The following is a 14,854-nucleotide window of genomic DNA, read 5'->3' as shown; positions in this document are numbered from 1 at the left end:
ATTTTTTAAATAAATAATATATATCTTCTTGGTTGTTCCCTTTTTCTTCTACTAGATACGACGAGTCCACGGATTCATCCTTTACTTGTGGGATATTATCCTCCTGCTAACAGGAAGTGACAAAGAGCACCACAGCAGATATATATATATATATATATATATATATATATATATATATATATAATTTTCTCCTCCCTTCTCTCCACCCCCAGTCATTCTCTTTGCCTATACTAGTAATAGGAAGAGGTAAAGTGAAAGAGGTGTTAAAATTATAGTTTTTAGTTTCTTCAATCAATAATTTTTTATTTTAAATGGTACCGGTGAGTACTATTTTTCCTCAGACAGCATATAGAAGAAGATTTCTGTCTGGATGTTGATGATGTTAGCAGATGTCACTATGATCCATATGAGTTCCCACAGAATGGCCGAGGAGTACTAGAGAAGCTTCAGTGTGGGGAACGGTTTCATGCTACATGCATTGAGGTATGTTCAGTCATTTATTTCTGAAGAGACTGATATTTCAAAACAGGCTGAAATAGTTCCCAAGAGGGAAGGGGTAAGCAGTAAACCTATAGACATAAGAAGGGGTATTACTGGAGACCTGTGTATTAATTGTTATGGGGCTAAATGCAGCAAAATGATGGCAGCATGGTTAGACGCTGGGGCAGCATAACGTTTTTATTTGCACAAACGGTTCCTAATCACTGGTGTTGGGCATTGTGCTGGGGGTCCACATGGCTTTATTGTACAATTAGGATGCTTAAATCCACATGGCTAGTTTCTGTACCACTCTTTGTGTTTTTTTTTTTAGGCTGAGAATACATCGCATATGATGGGCGTGGCCTAATTTTCGCGCCTCAGATGCGCAGTTGATTTTCACAAGAAGGCAGTAAAACTTCAGCTTCGGTTGGGCCATAACTTAGAGATTGTCTACCGGAGTCATACTGAGACGTTTGTCAAACCCCTGAGGGCAGGTGCAGGGGGTTGTTTAAGCTGTTTCATAACTTTTTTAGTAATAACGTGTTTTCCTATAGAGGGTTAATTGGTCCCTTACTTGTGGTGCAATATCAGGATACAATATAAAAAGGTTATCTGCATAATTTGTAAACTTAATAGCATTTTGAAGCAGATTTGTAAAAATTGTGTGCTTTTTTACTTCTTAAGGGCGCAGTACGGTTTTTCAAATTGGTGTTTTTTTCAATAAATTAACTTTGTTCATGACTTTTGTGGTTATTACTAGCCTGTTCAACATGTCTGACATTGAAAAAAGTCAATGCTCTGTGTTTAGAAGCCATTGTGGAACCCCCACTTACATTGTGTCCCTCTTGTACTGAAAGGGCCTTACACAGCAAAGAACATATTTTAGGTGATAAAAGTATGTCTAAGGATGATTCTCAGTCTGAAGAGAAACAGGTTATGCTATCCAATTCTCCCCAAGTGTCACAACCTTTAACGCCCACTCAAGCGACACCAAGTACTTCTAGTGCGTCTAATTCTTTTACTCTGCGAGATATGGCTGCAGTTATGTCTACTACCCTTACAGAGGTATTGTCTAAACTGCCAGTTTTGCAGGCTAAACGCAGTAGGTCAGGTATTAAGGTAAATACTGAGTCCTCTGATGCCTTATTGGCCATTTCCGATGTACCCTCACAGTGCTCTGATTTGGGGGTCGGGGAATTGCTGTCTGAGGGAGAACTTTCAGATTCAGGAAATGTGTTGCCTCAGACAGATTCAGACATGATGTCCTTTCAATTTAGGCTTGAACACCTCCGCCTGTTACTCCGGGAGGTTTTAGCGACTCTGGATGATTGTGACCCTATTGTGATACCACCAGAGAAATTGTGTAAGATGGACAAATATCTAGAGGTACCCTCTTACACTGATGTTTTTCCTGTCCCTTAAAGAATTTCGGACATTGTTACTAAGGAATGGGGTAGGGCATTCCTTTCTCTCCCCCTCCTAATTTTAAGAAGATGTTTCCCATATCTGACACTATTCGGGACTCTTGGCAGACGATCCCTAAGGTGGAGGGAGCCATCTCTACCCTAGCTAAGCGTACAACTATACCTATTGAGGACAGTTGTGCTTTCAAAGATCCTATGGATAAAAAAATAGAGGGTCTTCTAAAGAAACTGTTTATTCATCAGGGTTTTCTTCTACAACAGATAGCTTGCATTGTTCCAGTTACTACTGCAGCAGCTTTTTGGTTTGAGGCTCTAGAAGAGGCTCTTAAGGTTGAGACCCCATTAGATGATATTTTGGATAGAATTAAGGCTCTCAAGCTCGCTAATTCTTTTATTGCCGCTTTTCAAATGGCTAAATTAGCGGCGAAAAATGCAGGCTTTGCCATCTTAGTGCGTAGAGTATTATGGCTCAAGTCTTGGTCCGCTGATATGTCATCAAAGTTTAAGCTGTTGGCTATTCCTTTTAAGGGTAAGACCCTATTCGGGCCTGAATTAAAGGAAATCATTTCTGACATTACTGGAGGTAAAGGTCATGCCTTGCCTCAGGATAAGGCTGTGAAGATGAGGGGTAAACAAAATAATTTATCTTGTAAGATGTATCGAGTCCACGGATTCATCCATACTTATGGGATATTCTCCTTCCCAACAGGAAGTGGCAGAGAGAGCACCCACAGCAGAGCTGTCCATATAGCTCCTCCCTTAGCTCCACCCCACAGTCATTCTCTCTGCCTGCTTAACTGCTAGGAAGGGCAAAAGAAGTGTGGTGACAAAAATGTTAGTTTTTATTTTCTCAAGCAAAAGTTTATTTTAAATGGTACCGGTGTGTACTATTTACTCTCTGGCAGAAAAGGGATGAAGATTTCTGCAAGGATGATGATCTTAGCATTTTGTAACTAAGATCCACTGCTGTTCTCACAAGGGCGGAAGAGTACAGGAAAACTTCAGTTGGGGGAACAGTTTGCAGGCTAAACTGCATATGAGGTATGTTCAGTCTATTTTTTTTCTAGACAGACTGTTATTTCTAGAAAAGGCTGGCAATATCCCCATGAGGGAAAGGTAAGCTGTATTCAGTAAAAGAGGAATCCAAGCTTGCATAAAGGGCTTATAGTTACTGGTGACACTAATAGGAAAAAACGTTTTGGTTTAATTACAAATAAACGTTTTTTGAGGGACTTTAAGGGGTCTTTGTGGGTTGTTTAAGGGTTATTAACCCACATGGCTAGTTTAAGAAACACTCTGTGGTGTTTTTTAGGCCCCATAACATCTAGTGAAGTGGGAGGGGCCTATTTTCAGTTGCACAGTTTATTTACCTCAGAAGCATCCAGCTACTTCTCCAGAGATTCCTGCTGTATTTGAGGGCTGTAAAGAGTTTTTTCCCCCCCACAAATCGTTCCTAAAGGGCAGGTAGGCGCCACAGCAGCGCTGTGGCAAGGTGCTGAACGTTATTTTACCGGTTTTGAAGTTTTTTTCAATCCGGTTTTTACATTAAGGGGTTAATTGTTTATTTGCATAGTGGTGCAAAGTTACTAAGGCTTTTTGATGCTACTGTAAAAATTTCGTTTTGTTTACTGCTTTTTTTACACTGTTTTGCAGAGTTTGTGCAGCTCTTTTTCTCTTAAAGGCACAGTACCGTTTTTGTTTAAAGTGTTATTTTCTTTGATTAAAGTGTTTTCCAAGCTTGTTTGTTTAATTACTAGCCTGTTTAACATGTCTGACACCAAGGAAAATCCTTGTTCTATGTGTTTAGAAGCCATTGTGGAACCCCCTCTTAGAATGTGTCCCACTTGCACTAATATGTCTATAAATTATAAAGAGCATATTTTAGCACTTAAAAATATTGCAATAGATGATTCTCAGAAGGAAATGAAGGTTTAGCATCTAGCTCTCCCCAAGTGTCACAACCAGTAACGCCAGCACAAGTGACGCCAAGTACCTCTAATGCGTCAAATTAATTTACTTTACAAGACATGGCCATAGTTATGAATAAAACCCTCAGAGGTTTTCTCTAAACTGCCTGGTTTACAAGGAAAGCGTGACAGCTCTGGGTTAAGAACAAATGCTGAGCCGTCTGATGCTTTATTAGCCGTATCCGATATACCCTCACAATGTTCTGAAGTAGGGGTAAGGGATTTGTTATCTGAGGGAGAGATTTCTGATTCAGGAAAGACGCTCCCTCAGACAGATTCTGATATGGAGACGGCCTTTAAATTTAAGCTTGAACACCTCCGCTTATTGCTCAAGGAGGTATTAGCTACTCTAGACGATTGTGACCCTATAGTGGTCCCAGAGAAATTGTGTAAAATGGACAGATACTTAGAGGTTCTTGTTTACACTGTCCCTAAGAAGATTGTGACTAATGTTACTAAGGAGTGGGATAGACCAGGTATTCCGTTCGCTCCCCCTCCTGTTTTTAAGAAAATGTTTCCCATATCTGACACCATACAGGACTCGTGGCAGACTGTTCCTAAGGTGGAGGGAGCTATTTCTACTCTTGCTAAGCGTACAACTATACCTATCGAAGACAGTTGTGCTTTCAAAGATCCTATGGATAAAAAATTAGAGGGTCTCCTAAAGAAAATTTTTGTTCATCAAGGTTTTCTTCTCCAACCTATTGCATGCATTGTTCCTGTAACTACTGCAGCTGCTTTCTGGTTTGAGGCTCTAGATGAGGCTCTCCAGATGGAGACTCCATTAGAGGATATTATGGATAGAATTAAGGCCCTTAAGTTGGCTAATTCTTTCATTACAGATGCCACTTTCCAAATGGCTAAATTAGCGGCAAAGAATTCAGGTTTTGCCATTTTAGCACGCAGGGCGTTATGGCTTAAGTCCTGGTCTGCTGATGTGTCATCAAAATCTAAGTTGTTGAACATCCCTTTCAAAGGAAAGACCCTATTCAGGCCTACACTGAAAGAAATTATTTCAGACATCACTGGAGGGAAAGGCCATGCCCTCCCTCAGGATAAAACAAATAAGATGAGGACCAAACAAAATAATTTTCGTTCCTTTCGGAACTTCAAAGGTCCCGCTTCAGCTTCCCCTGCAGCAAAGCAAGAGGGGAATTCTGTCCAATCCAAGTCAGTCTGGAGACCTAACCAGGCTTGGAACAAAGGTAAACAGGCCAAGAAGCCTGCTACTGCCTCTAAGACAGCATGAAGGGGTAGCCCCTGATCCGGGACCGGATCTAGTAGGGGGCAGACTCTCTCTCTTCGCTTGGGCAAGAGATGTTCACGATTCCTGGGCTTTAGAAATTGTGTCCCAAGGATATCTTCTGGACTTCAGACTCCCCCCCCCCCCAAGGGGGAGATTTCACATTTCTCAATTGTCTGCAAACCAGACAAAGAGAGAGGCGTTCTTACGCTGTGTAGAAGACCTACATACCATGGGAGTAATCCGTCCAGTTCCAAGAGTGGAACAAGGGCTAGGTTTTTACTCCAACCTGTTTATGGTTCCCAAAAAAAGAGGGAACTTTCAGACCGATCTTGGATCTCAAAAATCTAACTTCTCTGCGTCTGACTGCTTGCAGATTGAACGCCTGATTCTATCAAAGCGTGGTTTCTTTGAGTCGGTCATTGATACCCTGATTCAGGTTAGAAAGCTTGTCACCAGGAAAATCTATCATAAGATTTGGCGCTGATATCTTTGTTGGTGTGAATCCAAGGGTTACTCATGGAGTAAGATTAGGATTCCTAGAATTTTGTCCTTTCTCCAAGGATTGGAGATGGGATTATCAGTTAGTTCCTTAAAAGAACAAATATCTGCTTTGTCTATTCTTTTACACAAACGTCTGGCAGATGTCCCAGACGTTCAAGCGTTTAGTTAGGCATTGGTCAGGATCAAGCCTGTATTTAAACCTGTTGCTCCACCATGAAGCCTAAATTTGGTTCTTAATGTTCTTCAAGGGGTTCCGTTTGAACCTATGCATTCCATAGATATTAAGCTTCTATCTTGGAAAGTTTTGTTTTTAGTAGCTATCTCTTCGGCTCGAAGAGTTTCTGAGTTATCTGCTTTACGTAATGTTAAAACAAAGTATTTATTCAAAGCGAATTAAAAATGATATATACAGGAACAAGCAGGTAAAGACAGAGTAGGTATATCGCCTAAACAGGCTCCGTTTATCACCAGCAAAGGACTGTCCGTTGCTATGCTGTACTGATTATATTGGCGTCCTGTAAAGTTTCCTACTTGCATCACTGTGTGGGATTGTGGACGGATATCCAATCCTGCCGTAGGTTCAGTGACACACCTCCATTCTACGTGCCCGCATTGGATAATGGTATGCCGATTTGTCATCACTGACGTCACCTCCTTCCCCGTCTCTGCAATCAGAGGGTAAGCGTGCGGTCTATCGAGTGGTTGAACCTGCAAAGCGGCCACGCTGTGGAAGCGTTGGAGCGGTCACATGTTTCTTGAGCTGTGACAGTCTCTTAAGCCGGTGGTTCCACCTGAAGCAACCGCACCGAAAAAGGATATTGGGGCCAGCCTGGATTGGTCTTGAGGTGAGGAATAAACCACATTATATTATTTTGATCTTTTGTATAGCATTATTGCACATACCGGATCCACTGCCAAACACTGGGTATTTGGATATGAACATGTACTATCAAGTTATTTACTTACAGTGACGCCTATCATTGACTTTTATTGCTTTTGAAGATTGACCTACATTATTTATAGATAGGTCGGATAGGTATGCCCCACATCCTTCTTTCTTTACAGTGTGACTCACCTTACCTAGTTTTCCATGCAGATAAGGTGGTTTTGCGTACCAAACCTGGGTTTCTTTCTAAGGTTGTTTCTAATAGAAATATCAATCAGGAGATTGTTGTTCCTTCTCTGTGTCCTAATCCTTCATCAAAGAAGGAACGTCTGTTGCACAATCTTGATGTGGTTCGTGCTTTAAAGTTCTACTTACAAGCAACTAAAGATTTCCATCAAACATCTTCATTGTTTGTTGTTTATTCTGGTAAATGGAGAGGTCAAAAGGCTACGGCTACCTCTTTCCTTTTGGCTGAAAAGCTTAATCCGTTTGGCTTATGAGACTGCTGGCCAGCAGCCTCCTGAAAGAATTACTGCTCATTCTACTAGAGCAGTGGCTTCCACATGGGCATTTAAAAATGAGGCTTCTGTTGAACAGATTTTTAAGGCGGCAACTAGGTCTTCCAAATTTGATACTTTTGCTTATTCTGAGGCTATTTTTGGGAGAGAGGTTCTATAAGCAGTGGTGCCTTCCGTTTAAGGTACCTGTCTTGTCCCTCCCTTCATCCGTGTCCTAAAGCTTTGGTATTGGTATCCCATAAGTATGGATGAATCCGTGGACTCGATACATCTTACAAGAGAAAACCGAATTTATGCTTACCTGATAATATTTAAGACAGGTAGTATATTTTTATTTAAAAAAACTTCAGTCACCACTGCACCCTATAGTTGCTCCTTTTTCTTCCTAGCCTTCGGTCGAATGACTGGGGGGGTGGAGCTAAGGGAGGAGCTATATGGACAGCTCTGCTGTGGGTGCTCTCTCTGCCACTTCCTGTTGGGAAGGAGAATATCCCATAAGTATGGATGAATCCGTGGACTCGATACATCACAAGAGAAAGAAATGTATCAGGTAAGCATAAATTCTGTTTTTCGCTCCTTTCGGAACTTTAAAGGACCCTCTACTTCCTCTTCCAACACAAAGCAGGCATTGGAAATTGTGACCATGGGGTATCAACTGGAATTCAAGGAATTTCTCTGAAGAGGGAGATTTCATCTTTCACGTTTTTCTGTAGACCAGACAAAAAGAGAGGCATTCTTACGCAGTGTAAAAGACCTTTATACCATGGGAGTGATTTGCCCAGTTCCAAAACTAGAACAGGGGCAAGGGTTTTACTCAAATCTGTGGTTCCCAAAAAAGAGGGAACTTTCAGACCGATTTTAGATCTCAAATGCCTAAACAAATTTCTCAGTCCCATCGTTCAAGATGGAGACTATACGAACAATTTTGCCAATGATCCAGGAAGGTCAATATATGACCGCAGTGGACCTAAAGGATGCGTATCTTCACATTCCTATCCACAAGGATCATCATCAGTTCCTAAGGTTTGCCTTTCTAGACAAACACTATCAGTTCGTGGCCCTTCCTTTCGGGTTGGCCACAACTCCCAGAGTCTTCACAAAGGTGCTAGGATCCCTTCTGGCGGTTCTCAGGCCGCGGGGCATAGCAGTGGCGCCTTATCTGGACGATATTTTGATCCAGGTGTCAACTTATCTGACCAAAGCTCACACGGACATCGTGTTGGCATTTCTAAGAAGTCACGGTTGGAAAGTGAATGTAGAAAAGAGTTCACTAGTTCCACAGACAAGAGTTCCTTTCTTGGGAACTCTGATAGACTTAGTAGACATGAAATTATTTCTGACAGAGGTCATAAAGTCAAAGATTCTAAATACTTGTCGAGCACTTCAGTCCATTCCTCGTCCATCAGTGGCTCAGTGTATGGAGGACATTGGATTAATGGTAGTGGCAATGGACATCGTTCCGTTTGCTCGCTTTCATCTCAGACCACTGCAGCTGTGCATGCTCAGACAGTGGAATAGGGATTATGCAAATTTATCTCCTCAGATAAAACCTGGATCAAGAGACCACAGACTCTCTTCTTTGGTGGTTGTCACCGGATCATCTGTCCCAGGGAATGTGCTTCCGCAGGCCAGCATGGGTAATAGTGACGACGGACGCCAGCCTCTTGGGCTGGGGTGCAGTCTGGAATTCCCTGAAAGCTCAGGGTGTGTGGACTCGGGAGGAGTCCCTACTTCCAATCAATATTCTGTAGCTGAGAGCAATATTCAATGTGCTTCAGGCGTGGCCTCAGTTGGCTTTGGCCAAATTCATAAGATTCCAGTCAGACAATATCACGACTGTAGCATATATCAATCATCAAGGGGGAACAAGGAGTTCTCTAGCGATTGATAGAGGTTTCAAAGATAATTCGATGGGCGGAGGCTCACGCTTGCCATCTATCAGCAATCTATATCCCAGGAGTAGAGAACTGGGAAGCGGATTTTCTAAGTCGACAGACTTTTCATCCCGTGGAGTGGGAACTTCATCCGAAGGTGTTCGCATCATTGATCCGTGAATGGGGCACACCGGAATTGGATCTGATGGCATCCCGTCAGAATGCCAAACTTCCTCGTTACGGGTCCAGGTCAAGGGATCCCCAAGCTGTACTGATAGATGCTCTAGCAGTACCTTGGTCGTTCAGCCTGGCTTATGTGTTTCCGCCATTTCCTCTCCTTCCCCGTCTGATTGCAAGAATCAAACAGGAGAGAGCTTCAGTAATCCTGATAGCGCCTGCGTGGCCACGCAGGACTTGGTATGCAGATCTAGTGGACATGTCCTCTCTGCCTCCGTGGAGGCTACCATTGAGACAGGACCTTCTCATTCAAGGTCCGTTCCAGCATCCAAATCTAAATTCTCTCTAGCTGACTGCTTGGAGATTGAACGCTTAGTTTTATCTAAGAGGGGATTCTCTGAATCGGTCATTAATACTCTGATTCAGGCTCGCAAGCCTGTCACGAGAAAAAATTACCATAAGATATGGCGTAAATATCTTTATTGGTGTGAATCCAAGGGCTACTCATGGAGTAGGATTAAGATTCCTAGGATTGTCTTTTCTCCAAGAAGGATTGGAGAAGGGATTATCAGCTAGTTCCTTAAAGGGACAAATTTCTGCATTGTCAATTTTACTACACAAACGTCTGGCGGATGTCCCAGACGTTCAGACTTTTTGTCAGGCTTTAATCAGAATCAAGCCTGTGTTTAAACCTATTGCTCCGCCATGGAGTTTGAATTTAGTTCTCAATGTTCTTCAAGGGGTTCCGTTTGAACCCATGCATTCCATCGATATTAAACTATCTTGGAAAGTTTTTGTTTTTAGTTGCTATCTCTTCGGCTCGAAGAGTTTCTGAGCTTTCTGCATTGCAATGTGATTCGCCTTATTTTATATTCCATTCTGATAAGGTGGTTTTGCTTTCTAAACCTGGATTTCTTCCTAAGGTTGTTTCTAATAAGAATATTAATCAGGAAATTGTTGTTCCTTCCTTGTGTCCTAATCCTTCTTCTAAGAAGGAACGTCTGTTACATAACTTGGACGTGGTTCGGGCTTTGAAGTTTTACTTACAAGCGACCAAGGATTTCCGTCAAACATCTTCTCTATTTGTTGTTTATTCTGGAAGATGTAGGTGTCAAAAAGCTATGGCTACCTCTTTCTTTTTGGCTGAAAAGCATCATCCGCCTGGCATACAAGACTGCTGGACAGCAGCCCCCTGAAAGTTACGGCTCATTCTACTAGAGCTGTGGCTTCCACATGGGCTTTTAAAAACGATGCTTCTGTTGAACAGATTTGTAAGGCTGCGACTTGGTCCTCCCTTCATACTTTTTCCAAATTTGATACTTTTGCTTCTTCTGAGGCTATTTTTGGGAGAAAAGTTCTGTTTAGGTATCTGTCTTGTCCCTCCCGTTCATCAGTGTCCTGTTGCTTTGGTATTGTATCCCACAAGTAAAGGATGAATCAGTGGACTCGTCGTATCTAGTAGAAGAAAAGGAAATTTATGCTTACCTGATAAATTAATTTCTTCTATGATACGACGAGTCCACGGCCCTCCCTGTCATTTTAGACAGATTATATTTTTCAGAACTTAAGTCACCTCTGCACCTTTTAGCTTTTCTTTTCTCTTCCTATACCTTCGACTGGGGGTGGAGAGAAGAGAGGAGCTATATATATATATATATACAGCTCTGCTGTGGTGTTCTTTGCCACTTCCTGTTAGCAGGAGGATAATATCCCACAAGTAAAAGATAAATCCATGGACTCGTCATATCGTAGAAGAAATCAATTTATCAGGTAAGCATAAATTTCCTTTTTTTTTTTTTTTAATTTTTTTGTATTTTGTATATCCGTTTATAGGGCAGTTGCTTTGAAGGGACAGTCGACTCAAAACATTTTCTTGTTTAAAAAGAGAGATTCCCTTTTTTCTCTTAAGTGTATCCAGTCCACGGATCATCCATTACTTGTGGGATATTCTCCTTCCCAACAGGAAGTTGCAAGAGGATCACCCACAGCAGAGCTGCTATATAGCTCCTCCCCTCACTGCCATATCCAGTCATTCTCTTGCAACTCTCAACAAAGAAGGAGGTCGTAAGAGGAGAGTGGTGTGTTATACTTAGTTTATTTCTTCAATCAAAAGTTTGTTATTTTAAAATGGTACCGGAGCGTACTGTTTATCTCCGGCAGTATTTAGAAGAAGAATCTGCCTGCGTTTTCTATGATCTTAGCAGAAGTAACTAAGATCCATTGCTGTTCTCACATATTCTGAGGAGTGAGGTAACTTCAGAGGGGGAATGGCGTGCAGGTTTTCCTGCAATAAGGTATGTGCAGTTAATATTTTTCTAGGGAATGGAATTTGCTAGAAAATGCTGCTGATACCGAAGTAATGTAAGTAAAGCCTTAAATGCAGTGATAGCGACTGGTATCGGGCTTATTAACAGAGATACATACTCTTATAAAAGTGTAATATAAAACGTTTGCTGGCATGTTTAATCGTTTTTTATATATGTTTGGTGATAAAACGTATTGGGGCCTAGTTTTTTCCACATGGCTGGCTTGATTTTTGCCTAGAAACAGTTTCCTGAGGCTTTTCACTGTTGTAATATGAGTGGGAGGGGCCTATTTTAGCGCTTTTTTGCGCAGCAAAAATTACAGACACAGACATCCAGCTTCTTCCTGCATGTTCCAGGACATCTCTGGAGGGCTCAAAGGGCTTCAAAGTCGTTTTTGAGGGAGGTAAAAAGCCACAGTAGAGCTGTGGCAGTTGTTGTGACTGTTTGAAAAACGTTTGTCATTTATTATTCCGTTTTTGGTATTAAGGGGTTAATCATCCATTTGCAAGTGGGTGCAATGCTCTGCTAACTTATTACATACACTGTAAAAATTTCGTTAGTGTAACTGCCTTTTTTCACTGTTATTTCAAATTTTGACAAAATTTGTGTTTCTTAAAGGCACAGTAACGTTTTTTATATTGCTTGTAAACTTGTTTAAAGTGTTTTCCAAGCTTGCTAGTCTCATTGCTAGTCTGTATAAACATGTCTGACACAGAGGAAACTTGTTCATTATGTTTGAAAACCATGGTGGAGCCCCATAGGAGAATGTGTACTAAATGTATTGATTTCAACTTAAACAGTAAAGATCAGTCTTTATCTATAAAAGAATTGTCACCAGAGGGTTCTATCGAGGGGGAAGTTATGCCGACTAACTCTCCCCACATGTCAGACCCTTCGCCTCCTGCTCAGGGGACGCACGCTAATATGGCGCCAATTACATCAGGGACGCCCATAGCGATTACCTTGCAGGACATGGCTGCAATCATGAATAATACCCTGTCAGAGGTATTATCCAGATTGCCTGAATTAAGAGGCAAGCGCGATAGCTCTGGGGTTAGAAGAGATACAGAGCGCGCAGATGCTGTAAGAGCCATGTCTGATACTGTGTCACAATATGCAGAACATGAGGACGGAGAGCTTCAGTCTGTGGGTGACGTCTCTGACTCGGGGAAACCTGATTCAGAGATTTCTAATTTTAAATTTAAGCTTGAGAACCTCTGTGTATTGCTTGGGGAGGTATTAGCTGCTCTGAATGACTGTAACACAGTTGCAGTACCAGAGAAATTGTGTAGGCTCGATAAATACTATGCGGTGCCGGTGTGTACTGATGTTTTTCCTATACCTAAAAGGCTTATAGAAATTATTAGCAAGGAGTGGGATAGACCGGGTGTGCCTTTTTCCCCACCTCCTATTTTTAGAAAAATGTTTCCAATAGACGCCACTACACGGGACTTATGGCAGACGGTCCCTAAGATGGAGGGAGCAGTTTCTACTTTAGCAAAGCGTACCACTATCCCGGTTGAGGATAGTTGTGCTTTTTCAGATCCAATGGATAAAAATTGGAGGGTTACCTTAAGAAAATGTTTATTCAACAAGGTTTTATTTTACAGCCCCTTGCATGCATTGCGCCTGTCACTGCTGCGGCGGCATTCTGGTTTGAGGCCCTGGAAGAGGCCATCCATACAGCTCCATTGACTGAAATTATTGACAAGTTTAGAACGCTTAAGCTAGCTAACTCATTTGTTTCTGATGCCATTGTTCATTTGACTAAACTAACGGCTAAGAATTCCGGATTTGCCATCCAGGCGCGTAGGGCGTTATGGCTTAAATCCTGGTCAGCTGACGTGACTTCAAAGTCTAAATTACTCAACATTCCTTTCAAGGGGCAGACCTTATTCGGGCCTGGCTTGAAGGAAATTATTGCTGACATTACTGGAGGTAAGGGTCATACCCTTCCTCAGGACAGGGCCAAATCAAAGGCCAAACAGTCTAATTTTCATGCCTTTCGAAATTTCAAGGCAGGAGCAGCATCAACTTCCTCCGCTTCAAGACAAGAGGGAACTGTTGCTCATTCCAGACAGGCCTGGAAACCTAACCAGTCCTGGAACAAGGGCAAGCAGGCCAGAAAGCCTGCTGCTGCCCCCAAGACAGCATGAAGGAACGGCCCCCTATCCGGAAACGGATCTAGTGGGGGGCAGACTTTCTCTAATCGCCCAGGCGTGGGCAAGAGATGTTCAGGATCCCTGGGCGTTGGAGATCATATCTCAGGGATATCTTCTGGACTTCAAAGCTTCTCCCCCACAAGGGAGATTTCACCTTTCAAGGTTATCAGCAAACCAGATAAAGAAAGAGGCATTCCTAAGCTGTGTGCAAGACCTCCTAGTAATGGGAGTTATCCATCCAGTTCCGCGGACGGAACAAGGACAGGGGTTTTATTCAAATCTGTTTGTGGTTCCCAAGAAAGAGGGAACCTTCAGACCAATTTTGGATCTAAAGATCTTAAACAAATTCCTCAGAGTTCCATCATTCAAAATGGAAACTATTCGGACCATCCTACCCATGATCCAAGAGGGTCAGTACATGACCACAGTGGACTTAAAGGATGCCTACCTTCACATACCGATTCACAAAGATCATCATCGGTTCCTAAGGTTTGCCTTTCTAGACAGGCATTACCAATTTGTAGCTCTTCCCTTCGGGTTGGCTACAGCCCCGAGAATTTTTACAAAGGTTCTGGGCTCACTTCTGGCGATTCTAAGACCACGGGGCATAGCGGTGGCTCCTTATCTAGACGACATCCTGATACAGGCGTCAAGCTTTCAAATTGCCAAGTCTCATACAGAGATAGTTCTGGCATTTCTGAGGTCGCATGGGTGGAAAGTGAACGTGGAAAAGAGTTCTCTATCCCCACTCACAAGAGTCTCCTTCCTAGGGACTCTTATAGATTCGGTAGAGATGAAAATTTACCTGACGGAGTCCAGGTTATCAAAACTTCTAAATGCTTGCCGTGTCCTTCATTCCGTTACACGCCCGTCAGTGGCTCAGTACATGGAAGTAATCGGCTTAATGGTAGCGGCAATGGACATAGTGCCATTTGCGCGTCTGCATCTCAGACCGCTGCAATTATGCATGCTAAGTCAGTGGAATGGGGATTACTCAGATTTGTCCCCTCTACTAAATCTGGATCAAGAGACCAGAGATTCTCTCCTCTGGTGGCTATCTCGGGTCCATCTGTCCAAGGGTATGTCTTTTCGCAGGCCAGATTGGACGATTGTAACAACAGATGCCAGCCTTCTAGGTTGGGGTGCAGTCTGGAACTCCCTGAAGGCTCAGGGATCGTGGACTCAGGAGGAGAAACTCCTCCCAATAAATATTCTGGAGTTGAGAGCAATATTCAATGCTCTTCTAGCTTGGCCTCAGTTAGCAACCCTGAGGTTCATCAGATTTCAGTCGGACAACGTCACGACTGTGGCTT

The sequence above is a fragment of the Bombina bombina genome, chromosome 6, assembly GCF_027579735.1.
Source record: "Bombina bombina isolate aBomBom1 chromosome 6, aBomBom1.pri, whole genome shotgun sequence".
Classification (NCBI taxonomy): domain Eukaryota; kingdom Metazoa; phylum Chordata; class Amphibia; order Anura; family Bombinatoridae; genus Bombina; species Bombina bombina.
The sequence above is the reverse complement of the archived record's forward strand: the minus strand, read 5'-3'. Positions refer to the sequence as shown.